Source organism: Triticum dicoccoides, chromosome 6B (genome assembly GCF_002162155.2).
Source record: "Triticum dicoccoides isolate Atlit2015 ecotype Zavitan chromosome 6B, WEW_v2.0, whole genome shotgun sequence".
NCBI classification, from domain to species: Eukaryota; Viridiplantae; Streptophyta; class Magnoliopsida; order Poales; family Poaceae; genus Triticum; species Triticum dicoccoides.
Window position 1 is genome coordinate 305,743,373 of NC_041391.1, and position 17,344 is coordinate 305,760,716.

The 17,344-nt window shown below is 53.8% G+C and overlaps 1 protein-coding gene across 6 annotated transcripts in view; it reads left to right on the forward strand.

The window, feature by feature from the left end:
• LOC119322379 (probable magnesium transporter NIPA2) overlaps positions 1–17,344 on the forward strand; it is a 62,144-nt gene that overhangs the window by 27,143 nt on the left and 17,657 nt on the right. The window lies entirely within an intron of this gene.

The window sequence follows — 17,344 nt, forward strand, 5'->3', positions numbered from 1 at the left end:
GTTTGCATCGTTGAGAAATTGGGTATAGCACTTCAGTTTCAATCAAATGGCATAATACTGGATTTAGTGGCATCTGATATATGAACTTGCATGGTTCTTATGAGTGTCATTGTGTATAACTATGCGTGAATTCACATACTTTTTAAAATATAGATGTTTGACCATGATGAGCCACCATTGAATATTCGGTTTATTTTACATTAACATTTTATTCCTGATCGATAGCAATATATGAACAGAACCACAGCTAGTTAAGCATATAATCAATCTAAAATATCTTACATTGTCTAAGCCTTAACTGGCTGAGCACAAAAGAAAAGGCTTTTGGTTTTGTTTTGCAGAAAGCTGGTTTCGACCCACTTCTACTTACTAGTCAAGTCTTGTTCATCTCTAGTTAACCTATTGTTAAATTGGATCGCCTCCAATTTAACCCGCCTATGAGAGCCTCCGAGGATCATAGGTTTTAATTAAACCCACTTCATATTAGTCATTTGAGATGATAAGATCTTCCAGAGGTTTCAAGTCCAGTTGCTCAAAATTGTCCATAACTGGAGAGTGGCAAATCATGATTACCTTTTATACTCTGCAGAGTTTTGTACACTTTACCCATGTAACGCCCCGGGACCGGCACTATACAGAACAAGTGTTAATCTCATAGTATCATTGTTCCACTCACATAACGTGTATGTTGTGACATGCACGTTGTGTTTGGTGGGCGTCCTGGGAATGATGTTATGCGGTTGCTATGTGTCAGACTCAACCATTGTGTGCGGGAACAAGGATAGGCTAGAGCCATATAGGATAACCGCTTGCTGCACCACATTCCTATATGTATGCAAATATTAGGTGATAACCTCACCCAATGATTAAATAACATCTCATACTTACCGTTGACGAAGATGTTTCATGCAACTTTGCGTATGCCAAATGGAAAGCTGAACTAAAGTGGCCCCACAAGTGGTTAGCGCGCTCGGTCTTGGATCAAGTTAACAAGAACTCGGGTCCTAGTGCGGCCTAAATGGAAGAGATCCGATGCTCTAAACATGGCCTCCCACCGTTGCCTTTAATTACATATTAACATAATTAACTCTTATCACATAACAAAAAATGTATCTGAGCCAGGTTAAAATGTGTGATACCCCAAAAGCAACATCAGGCAACAGGTTAGGAATAGAAGTAAAGGCAATATCAAGGTGACAATAATCAAGCTATGCAAAAGAATAGTTATCGCAATACCACTACAACATTGTGATTCTAGTGCAAGCAAGGAGGGAGAAAGCAATATGATGTGTCAGAATGGACAAGGAGGTTTTGCTTACCCCGTTTCGCACATGCGCCTGCCTTCATTGTTTGGCGCTCGTCTGCTTCTTACGTTGGCACCTTTCTCAGGCTGTACTGGCCGCTCTTCTTCGACTACTCTCGCGTCCTCCACACATGGTGATTATCGCTCTACACTGACTCGTGACTTTCACCGGTGATTGTCGGTCTACACAGACTCTAGCGACTTTCACCGGCAGTATTGGTGCATATGACCCCATCGACTAAGCCTCGCACACGCGCCTACCCTTGGCGCTTGGTGCTTGTCTGCATGCGATCTCGTCTCCACTCCTGGTCATCCTACACCGCCTTTTCTAGCGGCTTCCATAGGTGGTGGTCGCTGCTCCTCGTTCGGTGCTGCTATGTTGACTACTCCAGCTGTATCCTTAATTCAGTAGGAGACTGTGCAACTTCATGACCTACTTATTGCCTCTAGTTCTTCCTTGTCGGGTGCATCTACGTTGACCCCGTCGAGCCCCTGACTGAGCAGGAGATTACGCGACTTCGATGCCTGCTAGCTGCGTCCTCTGGTTCTTAACCGGTAGGTTCTGCTACCGACTCTTCTCGCATTGTGAGACCACCTTCTACACAAGCAGGTACATCTGTGGATTCTTGATACAAGAGCATCTTTTCATATGACTCATCATTCATCCACTCTGTCCTCTATTCACCCTCTGAATTCTCCTTGCCTGGTTAATGGTTGAGGCATTCTTGACACTTCATCTTTTATCGTTCCTGATGTTGCTCATTTTCCTTGACTTACCATGCAACTCATTTCTGGTGGTCAGGTTGTTGACTATGGTTGTAGGGTCATTCTCGGCTTTGACTCATGTTTTGTTTAGGATCATCACACTGGTACTCTCTTCGACACTATGACTCCTAGGGCCTCTGGGAACTTGACTGGCTCCACCTTTCCTCCGCTACCACCGCCTGTCTGTCTGCCAATGTTGCCTTGTTTACCAGCTCTTTTCAGCAGGCATCATCTCCTTGGTCACTTGTGTAGCTCTCGTCTCACATCCTTAGTTTGACCTGGTCTTCTCAGATCCATCTCCGACAGTGTGTCCTTAGACTGTCAGGGTTGTCTGCTTGGTAAACAGGTCCAGTTACCTTAGCGAGATTGTCTCGGCGTCCTTTCGACCTTGTTCACTCTGATGTTTGGGGTCCAACTCCCTTTGCCTCGAAAGGAGGTCATCGCTACTATATTATCGTTATAGATGATTTCTCTAGACACATCTGGATATATTTTATGTCTTCTCATAATAAGGTCTTACCTATATATAAGTGTTTTGCTACCATGGTTCACACTTAGTTCTCTACGCATATTCGTTTGTTTCGTGCTGACTCTGCTGGAGATTATATCTTCAAGATGCTGTGTGGAGTCCTTGCTGAGCAGGGTACTCTTGCTCAGTTTTCTTGTCCTGGTGCTTATTCTTAGAATGATGTGGCTGAGCGCAAGCATCATCACCTTCTTGAGACGGCTCCTGCGTTGATGATTGCCGCCTCTCTTTCGCCTGACGCTGTCTCCACTTTCACCTATCTCATCAACATTCAGCCATCCTCTGCTTTGCAGGATGGCATTCTGCAAGTGTAGAATCTGACAGACCCCTCGGTAGGGTGTCACGACTAGCCTGAAGGCCTAGAGGGGAAGCAGGAGGCAGTTACCCAGGTTCGGGCCCTCTTTCTGGAGGTAAAACCTTACTCCTGTCTTATTGTATTGATGTAATCGGGTGTACAATGGTGATCCCTAGGATCGTAGGTATACTTGTCGGATTTAGGGTTCCGGCAAAACCCTTGAGGTTCGAACACTGGGGTGCGTACAAAGATTTCCCCCTACTGAATCTCGCCCACAGCCTCGCCGCGATCTCTAAGCTTAGCTCGATGAACTCTCAACACAAGAGACACAAGATTTTTACTGATTCGGGCCACGTTTGTGGTGTAATATCCTACTCCAGTGTGGTCGTGGTGGATTGCCTCTTGGGCTGATGATGAACAGTACAAGGGAAGAACAGCCTCCTGAGGAGAGGTGTTCTTGTGCTTGGTGGATGCGAGGATGAACTGAGTTCATTCCCCCCCCCCCCCTTCTACTGTGGTGGCTAGTCCTATTTATAGAGGCCCTGGTCCTCTCCCCAAATATTGAGCGGGAAGGGATCCAACAACGGCCAATTTGAAAGGGGACAGCTAGTACAAGCTTTCCTGACTAAAGGTGGTCTTCGCCTGTCAAAGGCGCTGGTGGTGACGCCGTCTTGGGCTCCACGATGACCTCCGTCCTGCCGTCCTGCTGGTCTTGGTCTTGTTGCATCGATATGGAAACCTTTGCCTGATGCCTCGGTACTCCGCGCTTGCGCTTGCCCCCTTAGCACCAAAGGGGAAACGAGGACACTGTGCGCGCTGGCGCCCGCCTGGCCTTGGTCGTCATGGCTTGCGTCACGGGAACCTCACGAGGTACCCCTTGCCTTGATCTCTCCGCCCCTTCGCGAGCCTGCCTGGTGAGGCCGCTCCTGAGGAGGCCTTGTATCGTTCGCCTCGCGAGGCTTGGCCCCTCTCGAGGGTCTTGAGTGTTTGGCTGACGAAGACCGGCCGTACTGGGCCGCTGGTGGAGCCACGTCGTGGGCCGCAGGCAAGCAAGTCTGGGGACCCCCGTTCCCAGAACGCTGACAGTAGCCCCCGGGCCCAAGGCGCGCTCGGACTTGGTTTAGTGGCGAAGCCAAAGGGCAAGTGCGGAGCGCCGCAGGCCCCAACAGCCTGCGGCCTTGGTCGACGCGTGGCGACTGATTGGACGTGGGCGTCTCCGCTTCCCCATGCTGCCTCGGCAACTGCCCGTCTGACAAAAGGCTGGCGCGGGCAAGGCTTGCCTTCATTGCTTTCCTTCGTCTTGCTCCAGATCCCCTTTCTCGCTCCTTGCTTTCGAAATCTCCAGATCCGCTTCGGTCCTTTCCCTTTCAGCGACCGATGGCGCCCCGCAAGGTCAAGGTTGATGCGCCGCCAGGTTGGTACGAGCCGGCCCTGGATGCGCCCACTGTCCCGGAGAAGAATCTCGCCGCCACACGCCTGCTGACGGCGGGGGAGAGCAATGAAAAGGGGAAGACCAAACTCCGGGCGGGCTCGGCCGCGCCGGAGGCTCAGGGGAGCACTTTCTATCCCTTCTTCACGAGCGCCGTCGTCGCAGGCCTAGTTCCCCCCTTCCCCGACTTCTTCTATGCCGTCCTCCGCCATTACAGGTTGCATGCCCTTCATGTCCATCCCTACTCCATTCTTCTCTTGTCGATTTTCGCCTACTACTGCGAGGCGTATGTCGGGGTGATGCCGTCCGTGGCTCTGCTGCGCCACTTCTTCCTCCGAACCAACGGCGACCTGACGGGACACAAACTAGCAAGACGCTAAATTTTCCTTGCCAAAACGAGCCTGATCCATCTTGCATGCATATCTCTGAGTTAGTACATTACCTTGCATGCCAGTATTCCCCTTTGAATCATGCACGTCCAGGTACATCCCTTCCTTCTCATTGGCACAAAGCAAAGCAACGTCTTGTTTTACTGTAATTGAAAGTAATTCATCGTCGCTTGGCACATAGATATCCTTAACCTTTAACCCACTGACATGTGGCATTATTCTTCGGTCATCAACAACACTAAAATTAGTCTTGGACGTATCATCCTCCTCCCCTTGAAACAAAACCGTCCTCGATTTTGGGTCATCTTTTTCAGCAATTTTTTCATCTACAGACTGAACTGTGATGACAGGAATTTCAGTAGTTTTGACCATGTTCTTATTTGCATCTTCCTCTTTTTGTATCCTTTTCTGATGGTCTTTCCTCCAAGCAATAAATCGCTCCTCACCCATCGGCACGAGGCTGCACTTCTTACCCTTCTTGATGGTATTATCTGTGTGTTTTGCAATCATATGCAACATCATGCTCTTTGTACCATGGCTCACCCAATAACAAGTGACATGAAATCATCGCTGCTGGAATCACGTCGCACAAAACCTCACAAAAATAATTACCCAACAAAAAAGGTACCTTAGTTTGGTGCGCGACAGTGAGCTCTTCATGACCCCAACGAAACATGTATGGTTGCGGACGTGTTGTCACTGGTAGATTCAACTTTTCCACCATCTCGATGCTTGCAGCGTTGATCAAATTCATGTGATCGATCGTCATGGCACATGATCTCTCTCTCACCACCACACGGGTGTGAAAAAGCCCAGTCCAACGGCCTTCCTCCTCCAACTGAAATCCATAGCTTAACTTACTGAATAACGATGCGCTCGCCATCTTTTTCATAGTGTCGTGAACAACCTGATGCTCTGAATACCACCTGATGGGACACAAAGTAGCAAGACGCTAAATTTTCCTTGCCAAAACGAGCCTGATCCATCTTGCATGCATATCTCTGAGTTAGTACATTACCTTGCATGCCAGTATTCCCCTTTGAATCATGCACGTCCAGGTACATCCCTTCCTTCTCATTGGCACAAAGCAAAGCAACGTCTTGTTTTACTGTAACTGAAAGTAATTCATCGTCGCTTGGCACATAGATATCCTTAACCTTTAACCCACTGACATGTGGCATTATTCTGCGGTCATCAACAACACTAATATTAGTCTTGGACGTATCACGACCACACCTCGGGGTGCGCCAATTTCGTCGCGTACGGCAAGGCCAACGCAATTCCGAAGGCCGGGAAGAGGGTCGACGGCTTCCGGAGCAAGTGGGTCATGATGGATGCCAAGTGTGTCCACCCCCGGTTGGCGTTGCCAACGGAGATGCCCCAGTCTGACGAAGGGTGGTCTCGCACGAAGCTCACTGACGATCGGGCGACGTTGGTACTGGGGAGGATGAACGCCGACCTTAAGCCGGGCAACGCGAAGGCGGCGAAGCTGACGGGGGCCGCGCTCCTGACGGAGTTCTTGATGCAGCGGGTGGCTCCGCTTCAGGCGCTCGCGCCCCTTATGGATGCTTGGGGGTGCAGACGACAAGCTTCGCCTGAATCCGGTGGCTTTGACTGATGAGGAGCTGGCCGCAGCTCTTCGCCTCTTGGTCGGGGACGACCAGGAGTATCCGTCGAGTGCCACTGTCCCCTTGTTCCTCCGCAAGGACAGGGCGCAGGTGGTGGCTGCTATGCCCACCTTTGATGGGCGCGGCCTGGTGCCGCCGGCGCCCCTTGTGGTCCGGGGGGCGACGGCGGCGGTGGACGTGTCTTCGGGTGACTCCCGCAGAGGAGGAGAGGAGGAGAGGAGGAAGACGAGGAGCGCGACTCGGAGGTGACCCCCGAGGGGACGGGGGAGACCTCCCCCTTGCGCAAGGCTGACATCCTCCGCACCTTGCCAGACGACGACGAGGCCGACGCCACCCAAGAGAAGGAGGATCCGCCCGTGATCCCGACGAGGGGCAGGTCGGCGCTGATCTCCCGAGAGGTTGCTTCTGCTCGGACGCCGCCTGGAGCCGCTTCCAGCCCTTCTGCTGCGCCTTTTTCTGCTCCTGGAGCCCTTGCGGCTGCGCCCCAGGCTGCGAGGCTCTCGGGCTTCAAGCTCAGCAAGAGGAAGGTGGACTACACCGCGGTAGACCAGTAAGTGTCCGTGCTCCATCTTGTTCTTGATTATGCTGTTGGTTCTTGATGTTCACCATCGATTGGCTAGGCCGTCGCCTGCGGCGAAGAAGAGGAAGGAGGACACGGTGACGCCGTCTGGGGCCGATCCATCTGCTGCGGCCGCACCTTCTTCCTTGGAGGTGCTGTTACCCGACGCTGCTGCCGAGGTACCCAAGGCTCAGGAGCCCCCAGTCTCCCAAGCCATGGCTACGCTGCCGCCTCCTCCTTCTGCCGCGCCGCTGGTTCTGGGTCGTTCTACCTCCCCCGATGTCTTGGAACGTGCCCTTTCCAAGATGGCCCAGCTGCGAGAAGACCTCCAGGGCACCGACTCCCATCTGGTAGCCGGGCGTCTGGAGCTGGTTTCCGGCTGGCTTCACTCTGACGCCTCTGTTCGAGCGGCGCTAAGGCGGGTCACGGCGGCCTTTGAGAAGGAGAAGCATGCCGCCACCCAAGCCGCAACCGCTCGCGAGGTGGCGCTGAAGGATGCCGCGGCCGCCCAGGACCGCTGCAGGGCACTGGAGGCCGAGCTGAAGGATTTGTGCGACAAGCGCGCCGAAGAGGCTCATGGCCGCCAGGCGGAGGAGGAGAGGATGAAGGCTCGGGAGGATGCCGTCAGGGGTCGCGACGCCGAGCTAGCGCGGTCGGCGGAGGCGCAGGCCGCTGAGCGCGACCGGCTGGAAGAGCTGGAGCAGAAGGTGAGGGCGGAGGAGGCCGAACTCGATGTCAAGGCGAAGGTCCTGGCCGAGGACCGCGCGGCCTTTGCACTCCTCGAGGAGAGGTCTCGCGTGGCGCTGAAGGCACTCTATGAGAAGGGCCTGGAGAAGCCGCTGACTACCTACGAGGACGGCCTCGCCCAGCTGCTTCCTTACTTGGTGGAGGCGCTTGAGGAAGTCGTGAGCGGCATCGGCCCCATGGCAGAGGAAGAAGCTCGCGTCCTTTCTTCCGCTGCACTGACGCGCGTCTTCAGCCACCTCCACCTCCGTGACCCCGACGCCAATCTTGACGAGCTGCTGGAGCCTATGGATGGCGAGTGCTACGCCACTGTTGCTGAAGCCGTGAAGGGCCAGGTGGAGGCCTTGTTGGAGAAGTTCCGCGCTTTCGATCCTGCGCCCATGGCAGGCAGTGCTGTTGATCCTGCGGCCTCGGGTGGTGGTACAGGTGAAGGCGACGCCACCAAGGGAGTGGAGTCCCTGGCGGGCGACGGCGGTGTCCAAGGATGACTTACTTGCGGCTTCTTTCCTGCTTAATTCCTGCAATGTGCACCATGCCTCGTGGAGGCGTTTAAACTTGCGTCTGGTACTGTGAAGACAATTATGGTTTGTAATATTTGCTTCGAGATTTTGCACTTTTCTTCCTATTTGCTTTACGTTCTACGTCGGCAGGGCCCGGCCCCGCGCATACCTCAGCCGCCGTTGGCCCCGACCGGATCACCAGGACGGGACCAAGGAGTGAGGGGCTACGTGACCAGTTAGGCTCTTGAGTCGCGATGCTCAGGAGTCCCCCTTGACGCGCAAACAGCTTATAGGAAGGGAACGTAGGGGTAGATCTAGCGTTCTACGTCGGCAGAGCCCGGCCTGCGCATACCTCAACCGCCGTTGGCCCCGACCGGATCACCAGGACAGGACCAAGGAGTGAGGGGCTACGTGACTAGTTAGGCTCCTGAGTCGTGATGCTCAGGAGCCCCCTTTGACGTTCAAACGACCTTCATACCTTGGCTCTGCTCGGCTGGGGGGGGGGCGACGACCAGGTCCGGAGGACCTGGCTGGGTAGCGTACGCTCGGGCGTGACCCGGACGCAGCCCCCTCGCGCGACGCTCCGAGGGGAGGTGTTGCGATTAGGCCAGACACTGAGCTCTGGGGCTCCCTGAGGTTGATACGGCCGTGGGGCCGCCCTCAGTTGTTTATCACCAGTGCGGAGCATAGTGCTTCCGTATGTGTACGGGCATAGCCGCTCCTCGGCAGTGTCGTCGGCCAGCGCGGAGCATGGTGCTTCCAGTGGTGCGTGGGAGGGGGACTGCTTGCTGCGGAGAGCTCTCGGGGCGTGTACAGCCCCGCCCTGACACGTGGTTTGCACGACAGGGCTAGACGAGGTGTGTCTGGGCACTCGTGAGCCAGCGCGGGACTCACGAGGCCCTACCTCCAAGGCGGGTTGCGCCTGGTCTTGGGTCTTTGACATCTGTGTGTTCCTGCGAGACGGTTAGGTATAAATGCTCTCCGTCCTCAGGTCTCAGCCCTCGAGCAAGCTTAGCCGCCACTGGTATGCCAGGTCGCGATGCCGTGGTCAAGGCCAGGGGGTGAAGGCTGGAGAGCCAGTAAGAGCTCCTGAGTCGCGATGCTCAGGAGCCCCCCTTTTAACGCGCAAGCGAATTGCATGAGAGAGGGAGGGACCCGTGGTAGGTGGCAATCGAGCAGGTGATAATCACAGGTAGATTAGGCATGAAAGACAATCAGCTTAGGTAAATGCAGAATGGATACATGCCACTGGGTCAGACCCAAGCGGCTTGGGGATGATGCAGCCTGAGGGGCGCCCCAGCAAGGTAAGTCAAAGACAAAAAAAGAGATACATGCCGCAGGGACGGACCCACGCGGCCTGGGAATGATGCAGCCCTGGAATGATGCAGCCCTGAGGGCGCTCCCAGCTGAAATGAACTCAGGAGATGTCACCTGGTTCCGTTGTAGAGAGGGTGTTGGGGCAGCTGAAGGTGCGCAGTGAAGGGGCCGACCCTCACGAGCCACCGGGGCCCTGAGCCTCAGGGGGCTCTGGGGGTCCAGGTGGTTCCTTGAGGACCGTCTCCATCTCTGCTAGGATCACGTGGTGCCTGGCCTCCTGAGCCGCCAGGATGCTCCGCAGGTGATGCTGGTAGGTGGCAGTCGCGTTCGGCAGGCCGAAAGGCGTGCGAACGTAGCTGTGCGGCGGACCCTCGCAGCGTCCCACGCGCGAAGGCCAGAAGCGCTCCTGAGATGCTGCTCGGTTGAGCCCTGGGACGTCGATGCAGACGCGCAGCCCACCATCCTCGCTTGGATGGGGAGCCACGACAGGCGAGCGACGGTCGCCACGCACGGCCCTTGCTTCTTGAAGCTCCTGAGTGGTCTTGGCAATGAACTCCTGAACGTTGGGCTTTCCACGCCCTGTGTCTTCTTGAGGGAAACGTGCCGCGAAGCACGCCTCCAAGTGGTGCCCGAGCGCCTCCCTCGTGATGTAGGCGAGGTCTGAGGCCCTCCAGAAGGGAGCCCCCGAGCCCTGTCCGAGGAGGGCGCCGGGCGCGCCTTCCTATGCGATGGAAGGAGGCGCCCCAAGCACGGGCGCTGATCCTGACGTGGCACCACCTGAGGTGCCGACCTCCTGAGGCCCTGTGCGGAGTGGTTGCTTCTTTTTCTTGGGGATGGCCTCAGGAGGGTTCTCGCCCTTGCTGTCCGGGTTATCAATTGCTGCGGCTTGGAAGGCATGCTCGAGGGAGCACACCGCATCTCTCTCTTCGCAGGGGACCATGATGATTCCGTCGCTTCCTGGCATCTTGAGGACGTTGTAACCGTGGTGGGTCACTGCCATGAACTTGGCCAGGGCTGGATACCCGAGGATGACATTGTACGACAGGCGGATGTGGATGAGCTCGGTGTGGTAGTTGTTGCGCCGTACGAAGGTGACAGGGAGGCGGAGCTGCCCTATCGGGGTGGTGGAACCGTCGGTAACTCCTGAGAAGGGCTTGGTGGGCTGAAGCTGATCGTATGGCACTTGTAGGTTGTCGAACATCTCAACGGACAGGACGTTAAGCCCTGCGCCGCCATCGATGAGGGTCTTGGTGACTTGCACGTTGCTGATGACTGGTGAACAGAGCATCGGGAGAACGCCAGCAGTAGCCGCGCACTTGAGTTGATCTGCCGAGCTGAAGGTGATGGCGCACTTGGACCACCTGAGCGGGCGCGTGGCCTTGAGCCTGGGGAGGGCTGCGTTCACCTCGCGAGCAAACTGCTTGAAGATACGCTGAGAGGCTGGGGCCTGAGCCCCGCCCAAGATGCAAGCGATAGCACGTGGCTCCTGGAAGCCCCCAGCCCCCTCGTCCTGATGATGGTCGTCATTCCTTCTTGGCGGCGGCGGCAGCGGAGGAAGGCCTGCGTTACCCTGGGGGCGGTCCTCGCGAGGCTGATCCCTCCAGGCGCCCTCGCGAGGCTGGTCCTGCCAGCGATCCTCACGAGGTCGGTCGCGCCACTCCTGGCGAGGGCCACGGTCGTCCCATCGTCCTCCGCCACGTCCTCCTCGGCCGTAGCCCCGGTCGTTACGCTCAGGGCGGCGACCGAAGCGTCCTTCTCGAACGGCCCTAAGCTCTTGGCAATCGTTGGTGTTGTGGGTGTGGAGGTTGTGGTAGGCGCAGAACGGTCGGCTGCCCTTGGACGACTCCGGCTGGTCCCTGCCGCGCTTCGTGTCTGGTTCCGCCGCGAGCACGACCACTCCCTTGTGCTTCACGTCCTTGGCCTTGGTCTTCTTTTCTTCCGGGTCGGCAGCCGGGAGCTCGAGGAGGGAGAGGCGTCCCTCGTCAGCTCTTGCGCACTTGGTCGCCAGGTTGAACAGCTCCAGGGATGTGCACAACTCCTCATGGATGGCGAGCTCCTCCTTCATCTTGACGTCACAGACGCCATCAGAGAACGCTGAGATGATGGCCTCGTCCGTCACCTTGGGGATCTTGAGGCGGACGCTGTTGAAGCGTTGGATGTATTTCTGCAGGGTCTCCCCGGGCTGCTGCTTGATGCGGCGCAGGTCACCCGCGGCAGAGGGGCGGTCGCGAGTGCCCTGGAAGTTGGCGATGGAGCGGCTGCGCATCTCGTCCCAGGAGGAGATCGAGCCGGGAGGCAGGTTCAGGAGCCATGAGCGGGCACCGTCCTTGAGTGCCATGGGAAACCAATTCGCCATGACTTTCTCGTCGCCGTTGGTCGCCTCGATGCTCAGCTCGTAGAGCTGCAAGAACTCTGCGGGGTCGGGGGTGCCGTCATAGCGAGGAGGCATGTCCGGCTTGAACTTGCCCGGCCAGGCGACGCTACGCAGCTCGGGGGTGAAGGCGCGGCAGCCTGCTGTGGTCACCGGGGCCCTTTGCTGACGCAGAGCTTGCTCCTGATGGTACCCGCGCACCGCTGCCATAGGCAGTACGCGGTCTTGTCGCGCCGGTGCAGGGAGCACGAGGGCGCCTTCTTGAGGCCGAGGGATTTCTTGACAGCTTCCTTCTTCTCGCACGGGCGCCGGACGCGGTGGGTCACGCCCAGGGGCCGCGCGCCTTGGGCTAGGGCGCCGTCTTGGGGCAGAGATGGTGGAGGCGCTCCATGAGCCACGACGCCCGTACCTGGCGGAGGGCGAGGCAACGAGAGGGACGGCGCGGGAGAGCCCCCTGCGGCGCTGCCGAGCTCGATAATGCGAGCGAGCCATTCCTCGTATAGGTCGTCGACGGGGCGGTACGCAGGAGCTCGCGCTCCATAAGCAGCGCGGCCTGCGCGTCCGTGGGGGCGCGACGAGCGTGGGACGACGAGCCGGCTGGGGTCAGCGACGGAATGGCGGTGCGGCCGTCCCGCCGCACCGAGGGGTGCAGCGAGGATGCTTGCTGCTCGTTCCTCGCCGGGCCGGTGGAGGCGTTGGCGGCAGGCGACGGAGAACGACGGGGAGGTCCGCCGACAGGAGCCGTCTGGGCGACGCGTGGGGCGAGAGCGGCCCGGCGCTCAGCGCGGGCTCGGCGGGCGTCAGACATGGATGCGACGAAGCGATGGGACGCGGATCAACGGAAGGAAGACTTCAGCGCACCCCTACCTGGCGCGCCAAATGTCGGATTTAGGGTTCCGGCAAAACCCTTGAGGTTCAAACACTTGGGTGCGCATGAAGATTTCCCCCTACCGAATCTCGCCCTCAGCCTCGCCGCGATCTCTAAGCTTAGCTCGATGAACCCTCAACACAAGAGACACAAGATTTATACTGGTTCGGGCCACCGTTGTGGTGTAATACCCTACTTCAGTGTGGTGGTGGTGGATTGCCTTTTGGGCTGATGATGAACAGTACAAGGGAAGAACAGCCTCCTGAGGAGAGGTGTTCTTGTGCTTGGTGGATGCGAGGATGAACTGAGTTCGTTCCCCCCTCCCTTCTACTGTGGTGGCTAGTCCTATTTATAGAGGCCCTGGTCCTCTCCCCAAATGTTGAGCGGGAAGGGATCCAACAACGGCCAATTTGAAAGGGGACAACTAGTACAAGCTATCTTGACTAAAGATCGTCTTCGCCTGTCAAAGGCGCTGGTGGTGACGCCGTCTTGGGCTCCACGATGACCTCCGTCTTGCCGTCCTGCTGGTCTTGGTCTTGTTGCATCGATATGGAAACCTTTGCCTGATGCCTCGGTACTCCGCGCCTGCGCTTGCCCACTTAGCACCAAAGGGAAAACGAGGACACTGCGCGCGCTGGCGCCCGCCTGGCCTTGGTCGTCATGGCTTGCGTCACGGGAACCTCACGAGGTACCCCTTGCCTTGATCTCTCCGCCCCTTCGCGAGCCTGCCTTGTGAGGCCGCTCCTGAGGAGGCCTTGTATCGTCCGCCTCGCGAGGCTTGGTCCCTCGCGAGGGTCTTGAGTGTTTGGCTGACGAAGACCGGCCGTACTGGGCCGCTGGTGGAGCCACGTCGTGGGCCGCAGGCAGGCAAGTCTGGGGACCCCTGTTCCGAGAACGCTGACAATACTGAGGGATGATGATAAGGTGCCCTAATGGTTTGCCCGGCCTCGACTTATAAAGGGTGTCGAGGCCTAGGTTTACACGAATTCTAGTCGGCTAGGGAGGTGTGGAGACTCCTCCTAGAGATTCGGTCTTCTTGCCTTGGACGCCAAGATGTCAGTTCCTTCCTTCTAGAGGGCCCACATGCCGGGTTGATGGCTGGGGCCGTGTAGTGACCTAAGGGGCCTTTGGTTACCCTGATGGGCCGACTTCCGATGGCTTGAGGCACCTCTGGGCCGTAACACCGTCGGTAGCCCCTAAACGGGCCCATGACAAAAAAATAGTATGGATCCGTCAATGTTGCCGCATTTACTGAGGATGTGCCACGTGGCAGGCTCTGATTCCTCGAAACCTCTTTGGTTAACTGGATGGGCGTGGGACGTCTGATTGAGATCTGAGGGCTCAGGGCGCGTACCCCTTCGCGATATTATCTCGGCACTAGGAAACATATCGGAATGTGGCGGAGTGGCTCACCGAAGAGATGGGATCTAGCTGTCGGAGTTGGAGAAGAACGGCGCGGCAGCTCGGGAATCAGCGACAGCAACGTCTGTGGTGGTTCTTGGTGATGTTGAATCCATCCTTGGCGGCGAACTTGCTCCTCTGACGACAGTGACTGGCTGGAGCGGCGATGGTGGAAACCGACTTCAGGTCGAGGTACGTTTGCTAGAGATCGTGCGGTCGCTCTAGGGCATGACAAATCAAGATTATTCGAAAATTTGGAAGATGAGGTGGAGATTATTTAATAAGGATCGAGGCGTGGCCGAGGGTCAAATGATTGAACCAAATCGATCAAATTTGGATCGGGCATGACACGATTGTCGTAAGGAAACAAGATAGTGTGCAGAGGTTGAAGATGAGCGGGTGGGCTAGCGCCGTCACCGGTGAGAGGGCGGCATGGCGCGTGCTCAATTTTAAGTGGATCTGACGGTCTTGGGAGCTCCACATACCGTTTGGGGAGAAAAATGTGAAGTGGGCCATGGGCTGGGCCGAACGAGGGAGAGGGGACGCTGCGTTGCGCACATGGCGGAACATAGCCTTGGGCTTACACAATGCAGCCCGAGTAGGGAAGGGTTTGCCTGGTTTTATTCCTAATTATTAAATACATTATGTAAACGTGTCTAAATAAAATGCCAATTTACTTCCTAAAAATACCAGACAAATCACAAATATACCACTACTAGTATAGAGCATAGGAAAAAATATTTCCAGCCTCAATGCAATTTTGTAAATTCATTTTCTCCAAATAGAGCGAACTTGAGTCTTAATATAATTTCCTAAAAAATATTTAGGGTTTAATCTATTCCCAAAATTGGTTCTAAAAGTCCATAAAAATGTTCTTTAACATTTTCCAACTATATATAACAATAGAGAACTCATATTATCTCCTTCAATAATTTGCCTTGAGTTGAAAAATACTTTGAATATTCCAAAAAAATTAAAATATGCTCAGAAATAATGGTGCAAATTGAAGATTCTATTAACATTCCAAATTTAGAAATTATGGAATGTAACACCTCGCCAGATGTCCATGGACATGCCCGGACTTGTCCACGGACATTTGATGGGGTCTGTTTGCTTAGCCACATTGGAGATGTCCCTAACCACTCTAAAGCATCTGATGGTTTATCTCTTGATTTTCCAAGCATATTTCTATTTTTTTTTAACTGATAATCTTAGCAAGCAGAGTTTTCTTAGTATAGAATATCTTTGTAAGCATGCTATTGGTTTAAATGGGAAACTTGCAGATCCTTTGTTTAGTTTAGATTTTGCAAATGTAAGGACACTTGCAAGAGCCTGGTAATAAATTTATCCTTCTCTCAATCCTGAGTAGTTAGTCATCCAAAGATAACTAACACAAAATATTGCTCTAAAAGAAAAAAGCAGGTAGAATTCTTAATTATTCATACAAATGGTTAGTTCTTGTTCTACAATGTTTTACCGATATCTTAAATGCTGCAGAAAGAGGTTAATCTGAAATCTGTTCTAACTAGTCTCTTGTGATTATTTCACCTCTTGTTGAATTGTTCCAGGCTCTGGACTCTTTCAATACGGCTGTGGTCTCTCCGGTATACTACGTGATGTTCACCATTCTTACGATTCTCGCTAACATGATTATGTACAAGGTAATATATCTGCGTGTCAACTTGCAAATATCTTTGCATGATAACATTCATAGCTTATTTACTCCTAGATAGGAATTGTACTGCATAGTAACGATGAACTAGCAGATTGTCACTGATTCGATGAAACCATTTATAAGTGATAAGGGTCGAAAGTTTCATCGCCAGGGATATATGGAACTAAATTGTTCTACTTTCTTTTGTATTTCATTTTGTCTTTAATGTATTAATTGATTAGACAATTTTAAACTGTGTCTGCATGTTGCAGAAGAAATTATTTCCACATTATAGCTTTAACGAGATGGTTTGGGTAGAATAATGTTCCGAAGACCTAGGATAGGGCACTTTCGCTGTCTGGCTACTGCAGGACCTAATCTGAGCTAGAGCTTTACCAGGAGGTTTAGGAGAGAGTATCCAGTGCACCAGGGCTTGTGGTGCCCACGGTGCACCCAACCTCAGTGCACTCATCTAAAAGTCGTAAAAAAATGGAAAACAAATCAGCACATAATAATACACAACTCGAGAAGCAAAAAAAAAAAAGACAAATCTCAGTGAATAGTAGCTAATCTAATTTGAGTTGTGAATTCGTCCAATTATCTCTATTGACACTGAGTTCGTCTTTTTGTTTTACAAACTGTCTTTTGAATTTGGATTTGAACTTTTTTTAGATTGTTATACGTCATTGTGTCTACGCACTCAATTATTTTTATATATTTACAAAGCTTCTGACATTGTAGATGGATGTCCAATACACCAGATACATTCTCTCTGTTAAGGAGTATTAGTATTGGTCCAGGATTCCTTATTAGGCTATGTCTCTTTCCTTTAAGTCTTGTGTAATATATATGCCCTTTAGGATAGAGATAAGTTGCATCCATAACATGGTATTAGAGCCCTAGAAATTTTTTTCGCACGCGCAACTCGTGCTCTCCTGATCAAGTATTGCGCCGCCGCTGCTTTCTATTGGTCGGTCAACGCTACTTCATCCCCGCACGCTCCTGATCCGGCTGCTTGGCTTGGTCTGTTGTTAAGCCGCCGCGGCTTGTCCCGTTGAGGGCTCGCTCATGGAGTCAACCCGCATGCAACCATTGTGTAAAGCCACCAGATCGCTCCTGCAGCCGTTGCGTGAAGCCACTAGATCGGCGCTCCATTCGCTGCCTTCCGTCCGTCCTCTCGCCACACCAGCCGCCCGACCATTGGATCCCGCCTTCTGTGCCTTGGTTCCCATCGCATCTAGTCTAGTACGTGCTTTCTAGTTTTCTACATTTTCCATTGTATCTTCGTGGCCTCTTTTTGCATCATTGGTCTACGCTCATTCTCCTGCCGTCGAGATTCTTCCGCCGTCGGTTTTCTTGGGCTAACGATTTTGTGCTCAATGCTTCGTTCTCTTGATGTCCCATCTTCTTTTGACAATCCATCTTCTCTTGATACTTCTCTTGCATCTTCTATTGATGCACTATCTTCTCATTATTCCCTTTGGCTTAGCTTGACATGTTTTTGAAGACTCTTAATGCTACGACGACATTCTCAAGATGCGGATTTTGGATTATCATTTTATTTTCTCTAGTGTTACACTTCTTCAAATGCAATG